Raw genomic sequence first — 15848 nt, forward strand, 5'->3', positions numbered from 1 at the left:
CCAATATCCAAATACTAAATTCAAATCAAAAATCCATTTCTAGAATAATAAATACTTATAGTTGCAGTGTGACAATTCATACTAAGCTCAAAAGAATGACTTTATTAATGGAACTGTTAAAAGTTAATTTGTGTGAATTCTGTGGATACTATCATCTCTGTACTTAACTTTACAATAGGTATAGGTAAATATCTTTGAGAATATGATTGGTGTTCTTTCATGACAAAGAGTCTCTAAGCTCGATTAAGTATACTCTCGAAGTGACAATGATTTCTATGTGATCCTTGAATGGCATAAATCAACATAGTTTTTCAATGATCTCATTCATCCAATCATATTTGAATTCAACTTCTAAAGTAGTGCACTCTTTTTTATAGTAGATTATGTCATTATGTTTTACTTGGACCTCATTCCAACAAAACTTACCATTCATTCGATAATGGAGTAAAAAAGTCAATTATAATTCATAATTATATATATATATATATATGTGTGTGTGTGTGTGTGTGTGTGTGTGTTTAGAAATTAACATCTTGTGTTGATCATTCCAAAAAGATCCTTTCTTAACTAATTGTCTCATATACATTCTCTTAGTTCTTCTAAAGTACTCTTAGAATGCGCTCTTAGTCAACGAGTGACTTTACCATGTATTCAATTAGTATCCTATGACAAACTTATAGCATGATCAAATATTGTGACCTATGCATAGTATGGCGTAAATGATGAATTCAATTGCCAAGCAAATAGAATATAAATCATTTCATCTAGTTCAAACCTATGAGCTATGTAGTTTTGAGGCTAGCTCAAAATGGTGTCATATAACAATGCCAAGAATTCTCCAAAAGAATCCTATGTCTTGATCCCTTTCTAGATATTGCCAATATATGTATAAGGACATGAAAGTTTTAGCATTCATTTTATCTATCCCTTACAAATTTTACATTCCAAGAATGTATCTTCTCCTTCCTAAGTCTTTCATTTTAGAAATGCTTTCCGAGTCAAGGTGAAAACGACCTTGATTAGTCATAATGTGATTTCAAATGATTAAGTATGTCTCATTCATACAAGATTAGGAATTTCACTATGCTCCCATTAGTTCTTAGTAAACACATATGTGTTATTCATTATGATATTAAAGAATACCTTGTGGTTTTACATAAAATGATGATTGTAACATTGAGATGTTTACTTTATATCCAAAAATGGATCTCAAGCTCTACACATTTTGTTAGGATAACTTGGATTAAGAAAACCTCCATGCTAATCCATATAGATATCTTCTAATAGATTTCTATTAAGAAAAGCGATCTTTCAGGAAATCTATTTACTATATCTCATATTAAGAATATGAATTTATAGCAAACAATATCCTTATTGATATAGTTATAGCTACTTATGAAAAAGGTTTGATCACAGTCAATGTCATGAGTATGACGAGAATCATAGTCAATGAGATGAGTATGAGAAAAACCTTTTACAACAAGACTTGCTTTAAATGTGTATGGTTATCAATGTAATTTATTCTTTCTAGAAGATTTATTTACTCCTTCTAGCCTTTCTATAGGGACAAATTTTAATCAAGCCCATTATTGATTATCATAGATGGATTACATCTCATGTTCATAACTCTAAGTCATTTATCGGATTCAAGATCTGACATAGCATCTTGGTATTTGATGGATTTTCCAGAAACCATCCATAAAATATCATCAATGAGAGACTCCACATTTCTCAAGTCATAGATGAATTCTACCATTAATGCGAACAATTTGTATTTGTGAATAACTATTATTCAATTTAAACTATCCTAGTTAAAACTAGTGTCAACTATTACTTCATAAGGTTATGGTTCTTGACCTACTTCAAGTTTCATGTCCCTCTCACTCGCTTTTTCATTATAGCTTGCTTTCTACTAACTTAACTTTCACAAGACTAAGGGGACTTATTCTTGGAGGGTTTTCATATAATAATCTACGCCACATTTAGAGTATTATACAAATATGTGTTTAGCAGATTTTAGGTTTAGAAGCTTTTGTCCAACATCGGCTTCAAATCCACAAAACATTAAGTAAAATGAGAATGGAGCCATTCCATACTAAATCTTCTAAACTGTTTAATTTGCTTATTAGTCGGAATTTGTATTCTAGATACAATTAATAGTGATTGAAGTATTATCCCAAAAAAATTAAAAGGGGATATTTCTACCGATTAGAAAGTAAATCATACCAAGTAAGATCTAATTCATCCTTCATTATCATTAAGGCCTTAGATAGTTCTTACTGGTTTGCATCTCAACTTTTGAAACCTTCAACAAAGCTTTCACAATTATGCTTTACCATGTAAAATATAATTAAACCTACTATAGTTGTTAATAAAGTTCATTTGGTATCTTGTGCTTAATCTCAAACATTCATTAGAAAGGAAGTCATACACCAAAGTGTATAGTTCTTTAATTATTTTCTCTACATCTTAGTAAAAATATCACTAGGAATCCTTTACATATAAATAAGGTTCACATATGTCAAATAAACTACATTATTTTCCTTCAAATATCCATTTCTTGAAGTTGGAATATGTGAATGTCATTTATATAATAAATATAACAATGCCCAAGATAAGTTTGATTGAAAACAAGTTTAAGTCAAAATTTCTTGTATATAAAACTTGATTTTATTTATAAAATGTTGATATTTACTTCATAATTATAGTAAGATATCTAGTCTCATAAATAGAAGTTAATCCTTTCAGAATATGAATATTATCGTTATGATAAACGATTAAGTAAATGATCAAACATTTGAATAAAATAACTGAGACATAAATTTAGACATGCTAAATTAAAACATATTTTGTTCCAAAACAAATATTGTTTTACATTAGAAGTAATTTATGTTCTAAGCATAAATAATAAACCAAACTCCGAGAGTGTAGTTCCAACTTGATTGTGCTCAGCTGGTACTCTTCAATAAATATCTGCAAACCATTTACAAATATTTGCTTAACATTTAAGTACCAAGTACATAATTGTTATATGAAAATTTTGAGTTCTGTCTAGTAGATACATGATGTACTAATCTCTTCCAAACTTTCTATCCTAATAAGAGGAGTAAATCATCTTTAAGTGTCCAATTTCTTCTCAAAAGAAACAAGATTCATCCATGTGGGCTTTAGTAGAATTCTTGGGCTTAAAGGTGTTCAATCCATAAAACATGGGCCTCTTAGATCACACTAGGTGACTCTTTCACCTTGAATTATTCCAATGTTTAAACTAGATTTAAATAAAATATCACTCTATTTATTGGAATACTATTTGACCTGTTATATCATCAGATATATGTTTAAATTATCCAAGACTTCCAAGAAGTCATGAATAACTATTCCTTGCTTGATGTTAGAAGTATCTTTAGTATCACAGTGATGCCTTTATTAGGTATCATGTTCAGGTTTATTGCTTAAAGCAAATAGTTTAGGACTAGGGAATTTAACTGTATACAATTTCATATCTCTTACGAGATTATCTCTTAAGACATGAACCCATTCATTGAAGTTGTATCTAGTGAATTTTATTGTTTCATTAAGTCATTAAACAATATGACAATTCATGATAATGAGAATAGATTATATAACTACAAAATTATAACAAATTTCATTTTGTATTTACAATATTTAATCTTTAATAATTTATACCTTTTTAGTTTCCAAAAACATTGATTATCAAAGTCTAGGATCCAAGTTGCAAAACAAATAAATGGTTAGGTATCCTTTATCTCATCCATTTGAATTCAACTCGGTAGATATCGATTACCAATTATATCTTACTATATAATTCCTAGATTTATGGGATCGCTAATAGAATATTTAATTAGACGTGTTTGATTCCATCTATGCCTCGGAACTCTCTTGCTTAGGTATCATTTATCAAAAAATATTTCCGATCAAATCGTCCAATTTGAAGAACTTGTGTAATACGCCTATAACTTGGTTATAGAAATCGCTAAGACACCCGACCATCAAAAGACAACACTAAGTGGTTAGGTATCATTTATCCCACTAGCGCATACAAGATACGTGCGGGTGTTTTTCAAAATGATTGCATAGATTTATAAGGGTCTTTATATATGTTTTATAATTTTAGTTTAAAAAAATATTATATCATGGTTATTAAATGCATTTAATAAACCATGGTATCAATTTTCAAAAGAAAATCACTTTAAAAGGTTCTATATAAAAAGCTAGTTTTTTATACAATTTGCACATTCAATTTTAATAACCGGCATTAAGTTTGAATGCATTTGAACCTTTTATATATTTAATAAAACTTCATTTTATTACTTATATATTTAGAGTTTGTATAAGTTATAAAGAAATCACCGTTTTAAAACTTATAATGGTGTATTTCAAAATTTGTCGTTATTAACAATTTTATAAAATCGGGTTTTATTTTAAAAATAACAACTTGTTACATCTTATGTCCAATTTTGAATACCCAAACTCCATTTTATGTTTATTTTTTCCAAAATTATTTTAGCATATGAAAAACTAATTTTATCAACCACACAAAATAATACATAAAATAAACAACACAAACATGCATAAGAATATATGTACATAAACATAACCAACTAACGAAATTTTTGTGAGCCAAAACAAAAGATGCCAAGTCCATTCCTAAAGGGACATTTATGGGGACCAAAAATTTCTTGTAATGTTGTTGAAGAAGCTCCCACTTTAGTTAACACCCATTGCTTGCAAAAGATTGGAAAATTTTCTTGAAGGCTAAAATGCAGCAACTGTCACTAAAAGTCAATAGCCCTTGGTAACAACATTAGTGACACTTTACAGAAATGTCACTAAAAATCTGGCACACCTTTTAGACTCAAAAATTACTCTTTTGTCTCCAAAAAAAGGTTTCAACCTCATTTCTTGTTACATTTTTGTATAAATACATTATTTCTAAAAACTAATCTATTACTTTACAAAAAAAAAACAATAAAACTAATCTATTTAATTATCACATACCATATGAATATATTACAAGCATTTTATAACAAAAATAACCAACACAAAAACATAACAACACATTGTTCCTTGGCTAGTTCATGTACACCATATACATCAATATACACATCGAACAACCTTTTTTTTCTAAGACAACTTTAAATGACAAAATATGCATGAAACGTTTGTCACATAAAATAAAAAAAGTTGTCATAGAAAATATGTATGAATTTATTCTTATACAAAAACAAGTTATCCATATTCTCCAAAAACTAAGATTTCCAAAAATCAAAAAATCTAACCAAACTTGCAAGATGGCTCTGATACCAATTGTTGGGTTTTAGTTCAAAAATAGTTTCATAAACAAGAAAAATATGGCAACAGAAGACTTTAATTTTTGAAATAACATAAACATTTTATATCCACCAAGGATCTTCTTGCATGTTATATAAAAAATTAAACAGCAACCAATGAAGAGATGAAGAAATAACAACTTTTGTAGTTCTTTGGGTCCTCTTGGGAGGCTTGGAAGTTGATGAAAATGTGGAACCTTCGAGACACCAACAATGACTCGATTTGATGTAGATGCTACTCCAAAACTCTTAAACTCCTAAGCTTGAAGTTCATAACCAATATGAACTTCAAGATAGCAAAAGATATGCAAGTATTCTTGAAGTTTTCTAACGAAAACTATAGAGAATGAGGGATGAGAAGAAGGAATCAGATTTTGCATCAAGAAAGGAATGAGAAATCTAGCCAAATGCATGTCCTCTTATTTATAAGCATAAAGTGAAGGTATTAACCATTAGGTACCTCCACTTTAGACAAGCTTGTCCCCATATTACAAGAGTATCCCCTATGCTTCTAAGGACATGTATATTTTTGAGAAAGCCATACATTTATCTTCTTTTAATGCAAATTTCAAAAATTGAAAAAAAAAAAAGAGGAAAGTTAATTTAAATTTATAAACTCAATTTTTATAAAATATAAATTTTGTCTTTTGAGTAAAAGACAAAAGGGTTTCAACTAGTCCAAAAAGTTGTACAGAACTTGTTTAATTCATACCATATGAATTATGTAATGTTACTTGCTAATCAAAATTATTATTTCCATGAAATAAATAATTTCCAATTTAATTATAAGAGTTTTATTGAATATTTATTAAAATCAATTTCTAATAAATAATTGTATCAAGTAGTTGTTAGTGTGACCCATTAGTATCATATGTTATTTAAGAATATCAATTTAATATGACTCTTGAGCATATTAGACCTTTCATGGCATTCATGTATAAAAGAGTTAAAGATCATCTTAGGGATCTTCAAGATGCCTTCGATATACTATATGAATATAACATGAAGCTGGATCCATCTAAATGTCACTTCAGAATGAAGGCATGTAAATTCCTTGGTTATATGGTCACCAGAAGGGGGATAGAAGTGAGTCCTTAACATATCAAAGCAATAGTTAATCTAAGATTCCCAACTTCGACCAAAGTCATCCAAAGGTTGGTTGGAAGAGTAGCTACTCTAAATAGGTTCATCTTAAGATCCTCAGAGAGGTGCAAACATTTCTACAACATCCTAAAGAAAAATAAGAAGTTCGAATGGACCAAAGAGCATGAAAATTCCTTTCAAGAAGTTAAAAGATATTTAAGTTCAGCACCCCTGTTAGTGAAACCATTAGATAGAGAACCATTCCTATTATACCATTCAGTATCCTCAAATGTCGCATGTGTGGTTTTGGCCAAGGATTTCGATAGGGATCAACATCCCATTTACTACGTAAGTAAAAGTCTCCTAGATCCCGAGACCAAGTATTCTCATCTTGTAAAAATAATACTTGCACTAGTTACAAGTTCTACTAAGTTAAGATATTATTTTGAGACTCATACCATAGCTATAAAAACTAATTGGCCAATTAGAATGTTATGTGAAAACTAGAAATGTTAGGAAGATGGAAACTACACAACTCCTAGAAGAAGTGTTGAGTTGAAGACTCGTTTGAAGATTGCGTCATTGGGCTCGGCTGATAGTCCATCTATTTTTGTACTCCGGTATTGGGCCTGTCCAACCGTGAGTTTGCTAGGTTTATTATATAAAGATATGCTTGCATGCATATTAGAAAAACGATAGAGAAGTAACGATTATGATAGGATTGCATATTTATTTTGTCGTTCTTGTAAACCTCCAACCCTCTACAGTTGATGTTCTTGATCGAGCTCTTCTGAGGGTTTTGTTTATAATCATTCGACTCGTTTGATTCATTGTTGAGTTGTTCATACTTTTGCTTTCGTTCTTGCTGTTTAAATATTTATTTACCTGTTTAAGATCTAATCGATCTTCAAGATTAAGTTTTAATCACATCAATTGGTATCAGAGCAGGAGGCTGTGTAATCGATACACTTCTTTTCTGTGAAAAGGTTTTTTCGATCATAATGGACGAGTCGCAATCGAATCCCATCAATATTTCCAACAGCATCGGTTCAACCACGAAGATTCCCATCCTATATACCCATGATTATGAAGTATGGGCGCATCACTTCGAAGACTACGTTATAGGTTTTGAGGATAATGGATACCTCATATGGGAAGCAATCATTAATGGACCTTTTTCTCACTCTGCAACGTCGAGGATTATTAAAACTCAAAAGGAGTATAATGATCTGCTGAAGGATGTTAAAGATATTGCGCAAGATGAAAAGGACAAATTCCAGTGCAATATTAAGGCGTTACGATTGATCAGATTCGCCCTTCAGTCCGACACCTTCAGATTGGTAAGCTCATGCACGACGGCAAAGGAAGTTTGGGATAGACTTCGTGAACTGTACTCTACAGACGAGGATCTTGAACACTCTATCCAAACCTTGCTCTTATCTGAGTTTGGAGAATTCAGGCAAGGAGCCGAAGAAGTTGTGACCCAGACGTTCGATCGCTTCAATCATCTTCTTAGCAAGATGATCAAACATGACATCGAAAGGAAGCTTATAGAGCAGAAGGTTACGTTTCTAAATGGTCTAAGGTCAGAGTGGAGAGCAGTGGTGTCCACGGTTAAAGCACATGAACAGTTTAAATCTTACTCTTTGGCGAAACTGGTGGGTATTCTCAAGTCCCAGGAGAAGATTGTGCTGCAGGAAAAGAACGTTGTTTCAAGCCTAGGTTTGCTGGCCCTCCTGTCAAAAAGTAAAGCTGTGATGGAGGATGAAGACTTCAACCTGGAGGAGTATGACCTCACATCTGAGGATTATGCTATGATGGTATCTAACCCCAAGAGGTTCGTTAAGAAGAGATTCCCCAGCAACAAAAACCGAAACTAGCAGGGGAGTTATAGTTCAGAAAAGGTTAACAATGAACCGAAGTTTGAAGAGCCCAAGAAGGAACCGAAGGCAGATGGTGATTCTGGAGTGAGTTGTTACTACTGTGGTGGGAAAAACCACTATGCCAAGGATTGTGTCCTCAAAAAGATGGCTGAAAAAGATGAGGAAAAGGAAGAGGAAGCTTTGCTGCAGAAGAAGCTTGATGAGATGAGAAAGAAGAAATCTACCGCTAACCCTTCCATGAATGCTCTAATTGTGCAGGGTTCGGTTGCTGATGACGAGTTCGGTGGAGTGGAAGTTTGGTCAACCGACTCCGAAGATGATGAAGTGAGGAAGCCTTCGCATGGAAAGGTGTATGTGGCTAAAGAGGAGAGTAATGGAGGCAGGTGCTTGATGGTGTCTGAAGTATCTCAGATGAGGGGATACAACACTGATGGAGGAAGCAATGAACCGAAGGAGCAACCTGATATGTGCTTTACGGCCAAACCGCTCAGCGTGCAGTTCAACGAACTCGATGAACTGATCAAGAAGGTACAATCAGTTTTTGTTTCATTTAAAGTACCACAAAGCTCCTATGAAAAAGAACTAAAAAGTGTTAATTCACGAATCTCACATCTAGACAGTAGTTTAACTCAAACTCGAGTCACCAATTCTAACTTAACTGATCAATTAAGCAGGGTGTCTTCGAAGAGTGAGGAGCGGCGCATGTGGATCGAGTTGAAGGAGTCTGAATTAGTTAAAATAAAAGACGAAAACATTTATTTACAGAGAGACAATTTAAAATTGTTAAAACAGCGTAATGTTTTTTGTTTGATTGCAAAACGTCTTTACACTAATATTACTCAGCTTCACTTGGATTGTGAAATAGGACAAAAGATCCATCGCATGATTTTGCCCTTCCTTGAGTTTAAGGAGGATGAAATCGATGCTGAAGCCTATAACTGTGAGAATGTGATATCATCTGACGACGTCAATCCAACCTACATGTATGGAATGGACAAAATTGAATCTTTCATTAAATCCAAGGACCACAAGGACATGCTCAAAAACCTTTTGGATGAAAATGATAGACTTAAACTGAGAACCGAAACCATACAAAAATTTGACTCTTTAAACGCCAACTTGAGCTCAGAAAATAAAATTGAAGTTGAAAATGCATCTGAGCTTAATGAGGATGACAACATGAGTGAAATTTCTGTAGAGGACACGGTTGACTGCTCAGAATTTGTAAAAAGCGAAACTGAAAACCAAAAGAATCTAATTTCTAAAAATTCAGTGGAGTTCGCTCGATTGTCCCAACAAAAGTCCCCGATCTTAGAAGAAAAAGCGGTTGTATATCAAAAGGTTAGGACCACTCCAAATCAAGTGTACAAGGTCACAGGAGTAACTGAACATCAGACTGCTGAACTCACAGCCATTGTAAATGAAGATAATGCTGATGGCTGCGATGAGTTCTTTTGGTCAGCTCCAATCGACAATGCAGATGAAACGAAAGGCTTGTCAGAAAGGAATTCTTGGATTAGTAAAGGTCGATACATACCAGAACCCTTGAACAAGCCAGATAATTTCGATGTGCCAAGTACTAGTGGTACAAAAGACATTCCTCAAGAGAATGGAAGTTCGGTAAAAGAAGACATTCCCTCAAGTTCCTCAGCTCAAAGTGAAACTCCCACAGTTCAAAGTGAACCGGCCAAGGAGAAACCGAAAACGAACGCCAATATCCATCATCAACTGAAGCAGATGAGGAATAAGAAACGTGAAAGGAACCAGAGATACAGGAAGAACCTCTCTGAAAGGAAACAATTCTGGCAATCCCAGAATGCTTATTTCTCACATCAAGACAAGAATCTGAAGGTTGAGAACAATCCTGTCAAAAGGTATGAGAGCCACAACAACCGAAAGCCAAGGTTCGGCTCACAGAACGACTTCAACCGAAAGAAAAGGTTCGGTTCTGAAATCAAAGGAAATCAAAACTCTAAGGTCAGTCCCACCAATGGTCAAAAGCAAAAGGGTCACCTAGAGTCTCCAGCCAAGAAGTCATCTCAATCTAAGCCCACTCCTTCCCATTCATCTAATTCTTCTAACTCTTCTAATTCTTCCAATTATTCTCCATCTTGCTCTAAAGCTCATTCTGTTCATTCTCAAAAATCTCATTCGGCAGCTGAACAAAAGAGCAAACAGAAGGTTTCTGCATCCAAACCAGAGTCTAAACCGAACGCACCCAATCCTAATAAAATAAAAGTCTTTACCATTAAAAAGAAAGATGAAACAACACTCATAAAACGAACATATCTTGTTGACATCTCTCTTAATATTCATGTTCCTGTGAAAGGCTCACGTGGACCCAAGAAACTTTGGGTTCCTAAATCTGCTTAATTTTTGCAGGTTATAAGTGACGAGCAGTTTGACGAAGAATGGTAACGTCAAGTTTGGAAACAACTCTTTCGGCACCATAAAGGGATACGGAATGATAACTAATGGTGATTTTACTATAAGGAAGGTGGCATATGTGGAAGGACTGCAACACAACCTCATCAATGTATCTCAGCTTGTTGGAGGTACAGGTCTCAAAGTCTCATTCGACGATGAAGGTTATGAAATTATTGAGAAGAAGACGAAGAAAGTAATTCTCAAATCGGAGCGTAAGGGTGAAATGTTTCCTCTAAACCTTAAACCCATCAAAGGAAACCCAGCTATATGCTTGTTATCAAAAGCACAATCTGACGAAAGCTGGTTGTGGCACCGAAGACTCTCTCATCTCAACTTTAAAGATATCAATAAACTTGTCACTGGAGGTCATGTTCGAGGTCTTCCAATACTCAAGTTCGACAGAGATCATTTGTGTGCTGCATGCGAAATGGGGAAGCAGAGTCGTCAAAGTCATCCATCTATAATTAACACTAAAGTTGTTGAACCACTCGAATTACTTCATATTGATTTGTGTGGTCCATCATCTATCGAAAGCATCGGTGGTAGCAAGTATATTCTTGTTATTGTTGATGACTTTTCACGATTTACATGGGTGTTCTTTCTAAAGCTCAAATCTGAAGCGACTCCTAAGCTGAAAGTGTTTATCAAGCAAATTGAAGTACAGCTCAAGAAGGTCGTTCGCAACATCAGGAGCGACAATGGTCTGGAATTCAAGAACCGGGAATTTGAAGAATTTCTAGCAGAAAAGGGAATAAGCCACAACTTCTCAGCTCCTTACACACCTCAACAGAACGGAATTGTCGAAAGACGAAACCGATCTTTGTGTGAAGCTGCCCGAACTATGCTAAGTTTCGCTTCCTTACCTCTTTATTTTTGGGCTGATGCTATTTCTGCTGCTTGTTTTACACAGAACAGGTCATATCTCAACAAGCACTTCACGCTCACACCTTACGAGATTCTCAACAACAGAAAGCCCAATGTGAAATTTTTCCACGTGTTCGGCTCACGGTGTTTCATCTTTAACTCTAAAGAACACCACAACAAGTTCGATGTCAAAGCCGACGAGGGAATATTTCTGGGATACTCTCTCACTTCCAAAGCATACAAAGTCCTAAACAAGCGTTCGAGGAAAATCGAAGAGACAAATTACGTGACTTTTGATGATAGCTATGTCAAAAAGCTACAGGCCAAAGAAGACACATCTGGGGAAATCTTTCCTCAAACTGGCCAAGTCACAGTCTCGATCGCTAATTTATACGAAAAATTTATGGAGCTCTTTGACGAACCAGAGAAAGCCACTCTCTCAGAAGCAAGTGCAGCAGACAACAAGGTAGACCATATGAAACAAATTGTCGAAGAAGCTGCCAGGAGAATGAACGAAGGAGGATCGAATTCTGATGAACCTCCGCCCAACGATACTTCAGCTGAGGGGGAGCCAAGCTCACATGTTCAGGGGAAACCAAGTTTTCCAACTGCTCCAGAAAGTCAAACTTCAATCGAAAGTACTTTACCAACCGAAAGTGGTTCACCAACCGAAGGTGCATCAATGTCTGAAAGCCCAGCACCACAAGAAACCTCTGAACCTCAAGCTTCTCATAGCTCATCTATCGAGGGGGAGCATGCTGATATGTCACTCGACTACAAAAGCCAATCCGAGCCAGAAGAAATGATCAATGCTGAACTAGACCCAACCTTTGATCCAAACTATCCTCCTCTCACCAAATGGACCAGAGATCATCCTATCTCTCAAGTGGTTGGTGATGTCTCTGAAAAAGTTCTGACCCGATCACAACTGAAGGCAAAACAGACATCCTTGTTTTCTAAAGTTGAGTTTTGCATGTTTAACTCTTTCGTATCCAAAGTTGAACCGAAGACAGTTAACACTGCTCTCGATCACTCCGACTGGGTTCAAGCAATGCAAGACGAACTGAACGAATTTGAAAGAAACAAAGTCTGGAGCCTCATTCCAACTCCTCCATATGCCTCGGTTGTTGGTCTCAAATGGGTCTTTAGGAATAAAATGGACAAGGAAGGGAACGTGATAAGGAACAAAGCTCGTCTGGTAGTGAAAGGATATTGTCAGGAGGAAGGTATTGATTATGAAGAGACTTTCGCTCCTGTAGCTAGGCTCGAATCTGTAAGAATCTTTCTTGCTTATGCTGCTCACAAAAACTTCAAAGTTTTCCAAATAGACGTCAAGTGTGCATTTCTTAATGGAGAACTAGAAGAAACAGTGTACGTGGAGCAACCTCCTGGGTTTGTGAACGAAAAGTATCCAAATCACTGCTACATTCTAGATAAAGCTGTGTACGGACTCAAACAAGCTCCAAGAGCATGGTATGAAACGCTTACTAAATTCTTAAAGATGTCCAAATTCAAACAAGGTTCGGTTGACCCAACCTTCTTTCGCAAAAAGGAAGGTAACCACCTTATGATAGTTCAAATTTATGTCGATGACATCATCTTTGGCTCAACGAATCCCAGCCTAACAGCTGAATTCAGAAAGCTGATGGAGACTAAATTTGAAATGAGCTCAATGGGTCCTATTAACTTTTTCCTTGGTTTAAACATTAGACAGGGACCCGAAGGCATCTTTATCAATCAGGAAGCTTACACAAAGACTCTCCTAGCAAAGTTTGGTATGATGGGAGACTCCAAAGTCAAAGTCCCAATGGCATTCGGCACCAAGCTAACTCCATCTCTAGACAAACCAGCTGTCGATATCACGCTCTATCGTCAAATGATAGGCTCACTAATGTATCTTACTGCTAGCAGGCCTGACATCATGTTTTCTGTGTGTTACTGTGCTAGATTTCAGGCAAACCCACGCGAACCTCACGTGCTTGCAGTCAAGAACATTCTACGTTATCTCAAGCGAACTGCCTCCTTAGGTCTATGGTATCCATCCAACTCAGGCTTCTTCGTTCAAGCCTACTCAGATGCAGACCTTGGAGGATGTGGACTCGACAGAAAAAGCACCACTGGCGGCTGTCAATTCCTTGACGGGAAGTTGGTCAGCTGGCAATCCAAGAAACAAACGTGCGTGTCGTTGTCTACTGCCGAAGCGGAATACATAGCCGCTGCATCCTGCACCTCTCAAGTGATTTGGATCTAGAGTCAACTTCGAGACTATGGACTCAATATGAAGAAGATCCCACTATATTGTGACTCTGAAAGTGCAATTAGGATCTGTGATAACCCAGTGCAACACTCTAAAACCAAACACATAGCACTGAGGTATCACTTCATCAAAGATCACGTGGAAGATGGAAACGTCGAAGTACACTTTGTAAGAACCAATGATCAACTGGCTGACGTCTTTACCAAAGCTCTTCCTGAAGCATCATTCAACAAAATATTGCAAGGGCTAGGTATGATGGAATCAGAGTCAGTACCTTAACCTATCTCTCAATCTCAAACGTAAGAAGCGAAATTGCCCGAACGTTCAGGTTCGGTTGAACAATCTGACTCGTTCATCCCCACAAATGTAGTTTTCTTGATTGTATATTTCATGTACATAGTTGCTTATCTTATTGCTAAAAGTATTTTCTGATTGCATGTCTAAATTCCTTGGTTTTCTCAAAATTTTCCAAAACCGAAACCTACCGAAGGTTCGGGTTCGGTTTTTCAAAATTTTCTTGAACCGAAACCAACCGAACGTTCGGGTTCGGTTTTTCAAAATTTTCTTGAACCGAAACCAACCGAACACTCGGGTTCGGTTTTTCAAAATTTTCTTCAACCGAAACCAGCCGAACGTTCGGGTTCGGTTTTCAAATTTTTCCAAAGTTTTTATTTTTTTTCTTACTCTTTCCAAGTCTTATTTTTTTCTTACTTATTTTTTTATTATTATTTTTTATTTTTTTATATATCAAAAACACCAAAAATATTTTTCTCTTTTAATTTTGTTCGTGTGTTCGTTCGTTTTTGGAGATATAATTGTTGGATTACTTAAGTGTCCCTAGAAGCATGCTGTTGTATGTGTCCCAAGCCTCGTAAGATTTTAAATAATAGCCTTAATGACGTGGTATAAACAAACCTTGTCTTCCCAATTAGGCTATCATATTTATTCTGATCATGAGCTACCTCACTCTCTTCTCACATGAGATAAGAGTTGTTCTGCTTGGTCCTTATTTTCGCAGCAGAGGTACCTTAATTTCTTACACCATCTCCATTACATTTCTCCATTACATTTGTTTCATCAACGTAACCCCTGAGACTCTCAGAGATAACCACTGAGGTTTATGGTTACACAACAACTGTGTTTATGATCTCAGTTTCGTGTCACTACCAGCTGAGTGAAACCCAAAATTCAACACCAAATCTAAATTGACGGTGAACAATAAATTTGCTCAAGTTTTCACCAACGAATTGACGGATGTATCCTACTGAAATCTCAAATTTTATTTTTGTGTGATTCCTATGAAATTGTTAAACACCATAACATTTCCACCCTTGGGATCCAGTTTTTAATTTTTTTTTTCTGAGATTTTATATTTTCTAAGCCAATTTAAAATTCATTCCTACCTACTTGTTCAACAGACTACACCGGTCTCACAAGTACTTTGTTCACTTTCTTTCTTATTTCAAGATTAGCATTGTTGAATAAAGCGAAAGCCACCCTTAAGTAGCCTTATTAAAAGAAACCTTTCAACATTTATTAATAAATGTTTGATCGTCATTCAACGGGAAACCACATTAACACTTTGAGGTCTCTCTTGATCTCGAAGGAAGAGATTCGTGTCCGGGATCATTTGTTTCGTGTCATTCTTGACATCACAGTCATTCCTAAAAAGAGTTGCTTTATTTCTTTTCTTTTTACACTCTTTGCACGAAAATCTTTGATTTTCCAATATTCCGTTACTAATAATTACAGGGTAAATTATTGCTTTGGTGATTAATTTTCAAGCTGTGGTCAAAGATCATCCACGTGGGCATTTAATTCAAAAGATGCCATTTAAAGGATAAGACAAAACTTGCTAACTCAGGCGGGAGTTAAAAGGATTGAATTTCAAACGACGGTAAAAAGGGAACGCGTGTGAATTTGGAACATCCACACTTTTACTAACATCATGGACGCGTGTGCGAATTTCAAGCGACACCTCTC

This window comes from Lactuca serriola, chromosome 4 (genome assembly GCF_051521515.1).
Source record: "Lactuca serriola cultivar US96UC23 chromosome 4, Lser_US96UC23_V15, whole genome shotgun sequence".
NCBI classification, from domain to species: domain Eukaryota; kingdom Viridiplantae; phylum Streptophyta; class Magnoliopsida; order Asterales; family Asteraceae; genus Lactuca; species Lactuca serriola.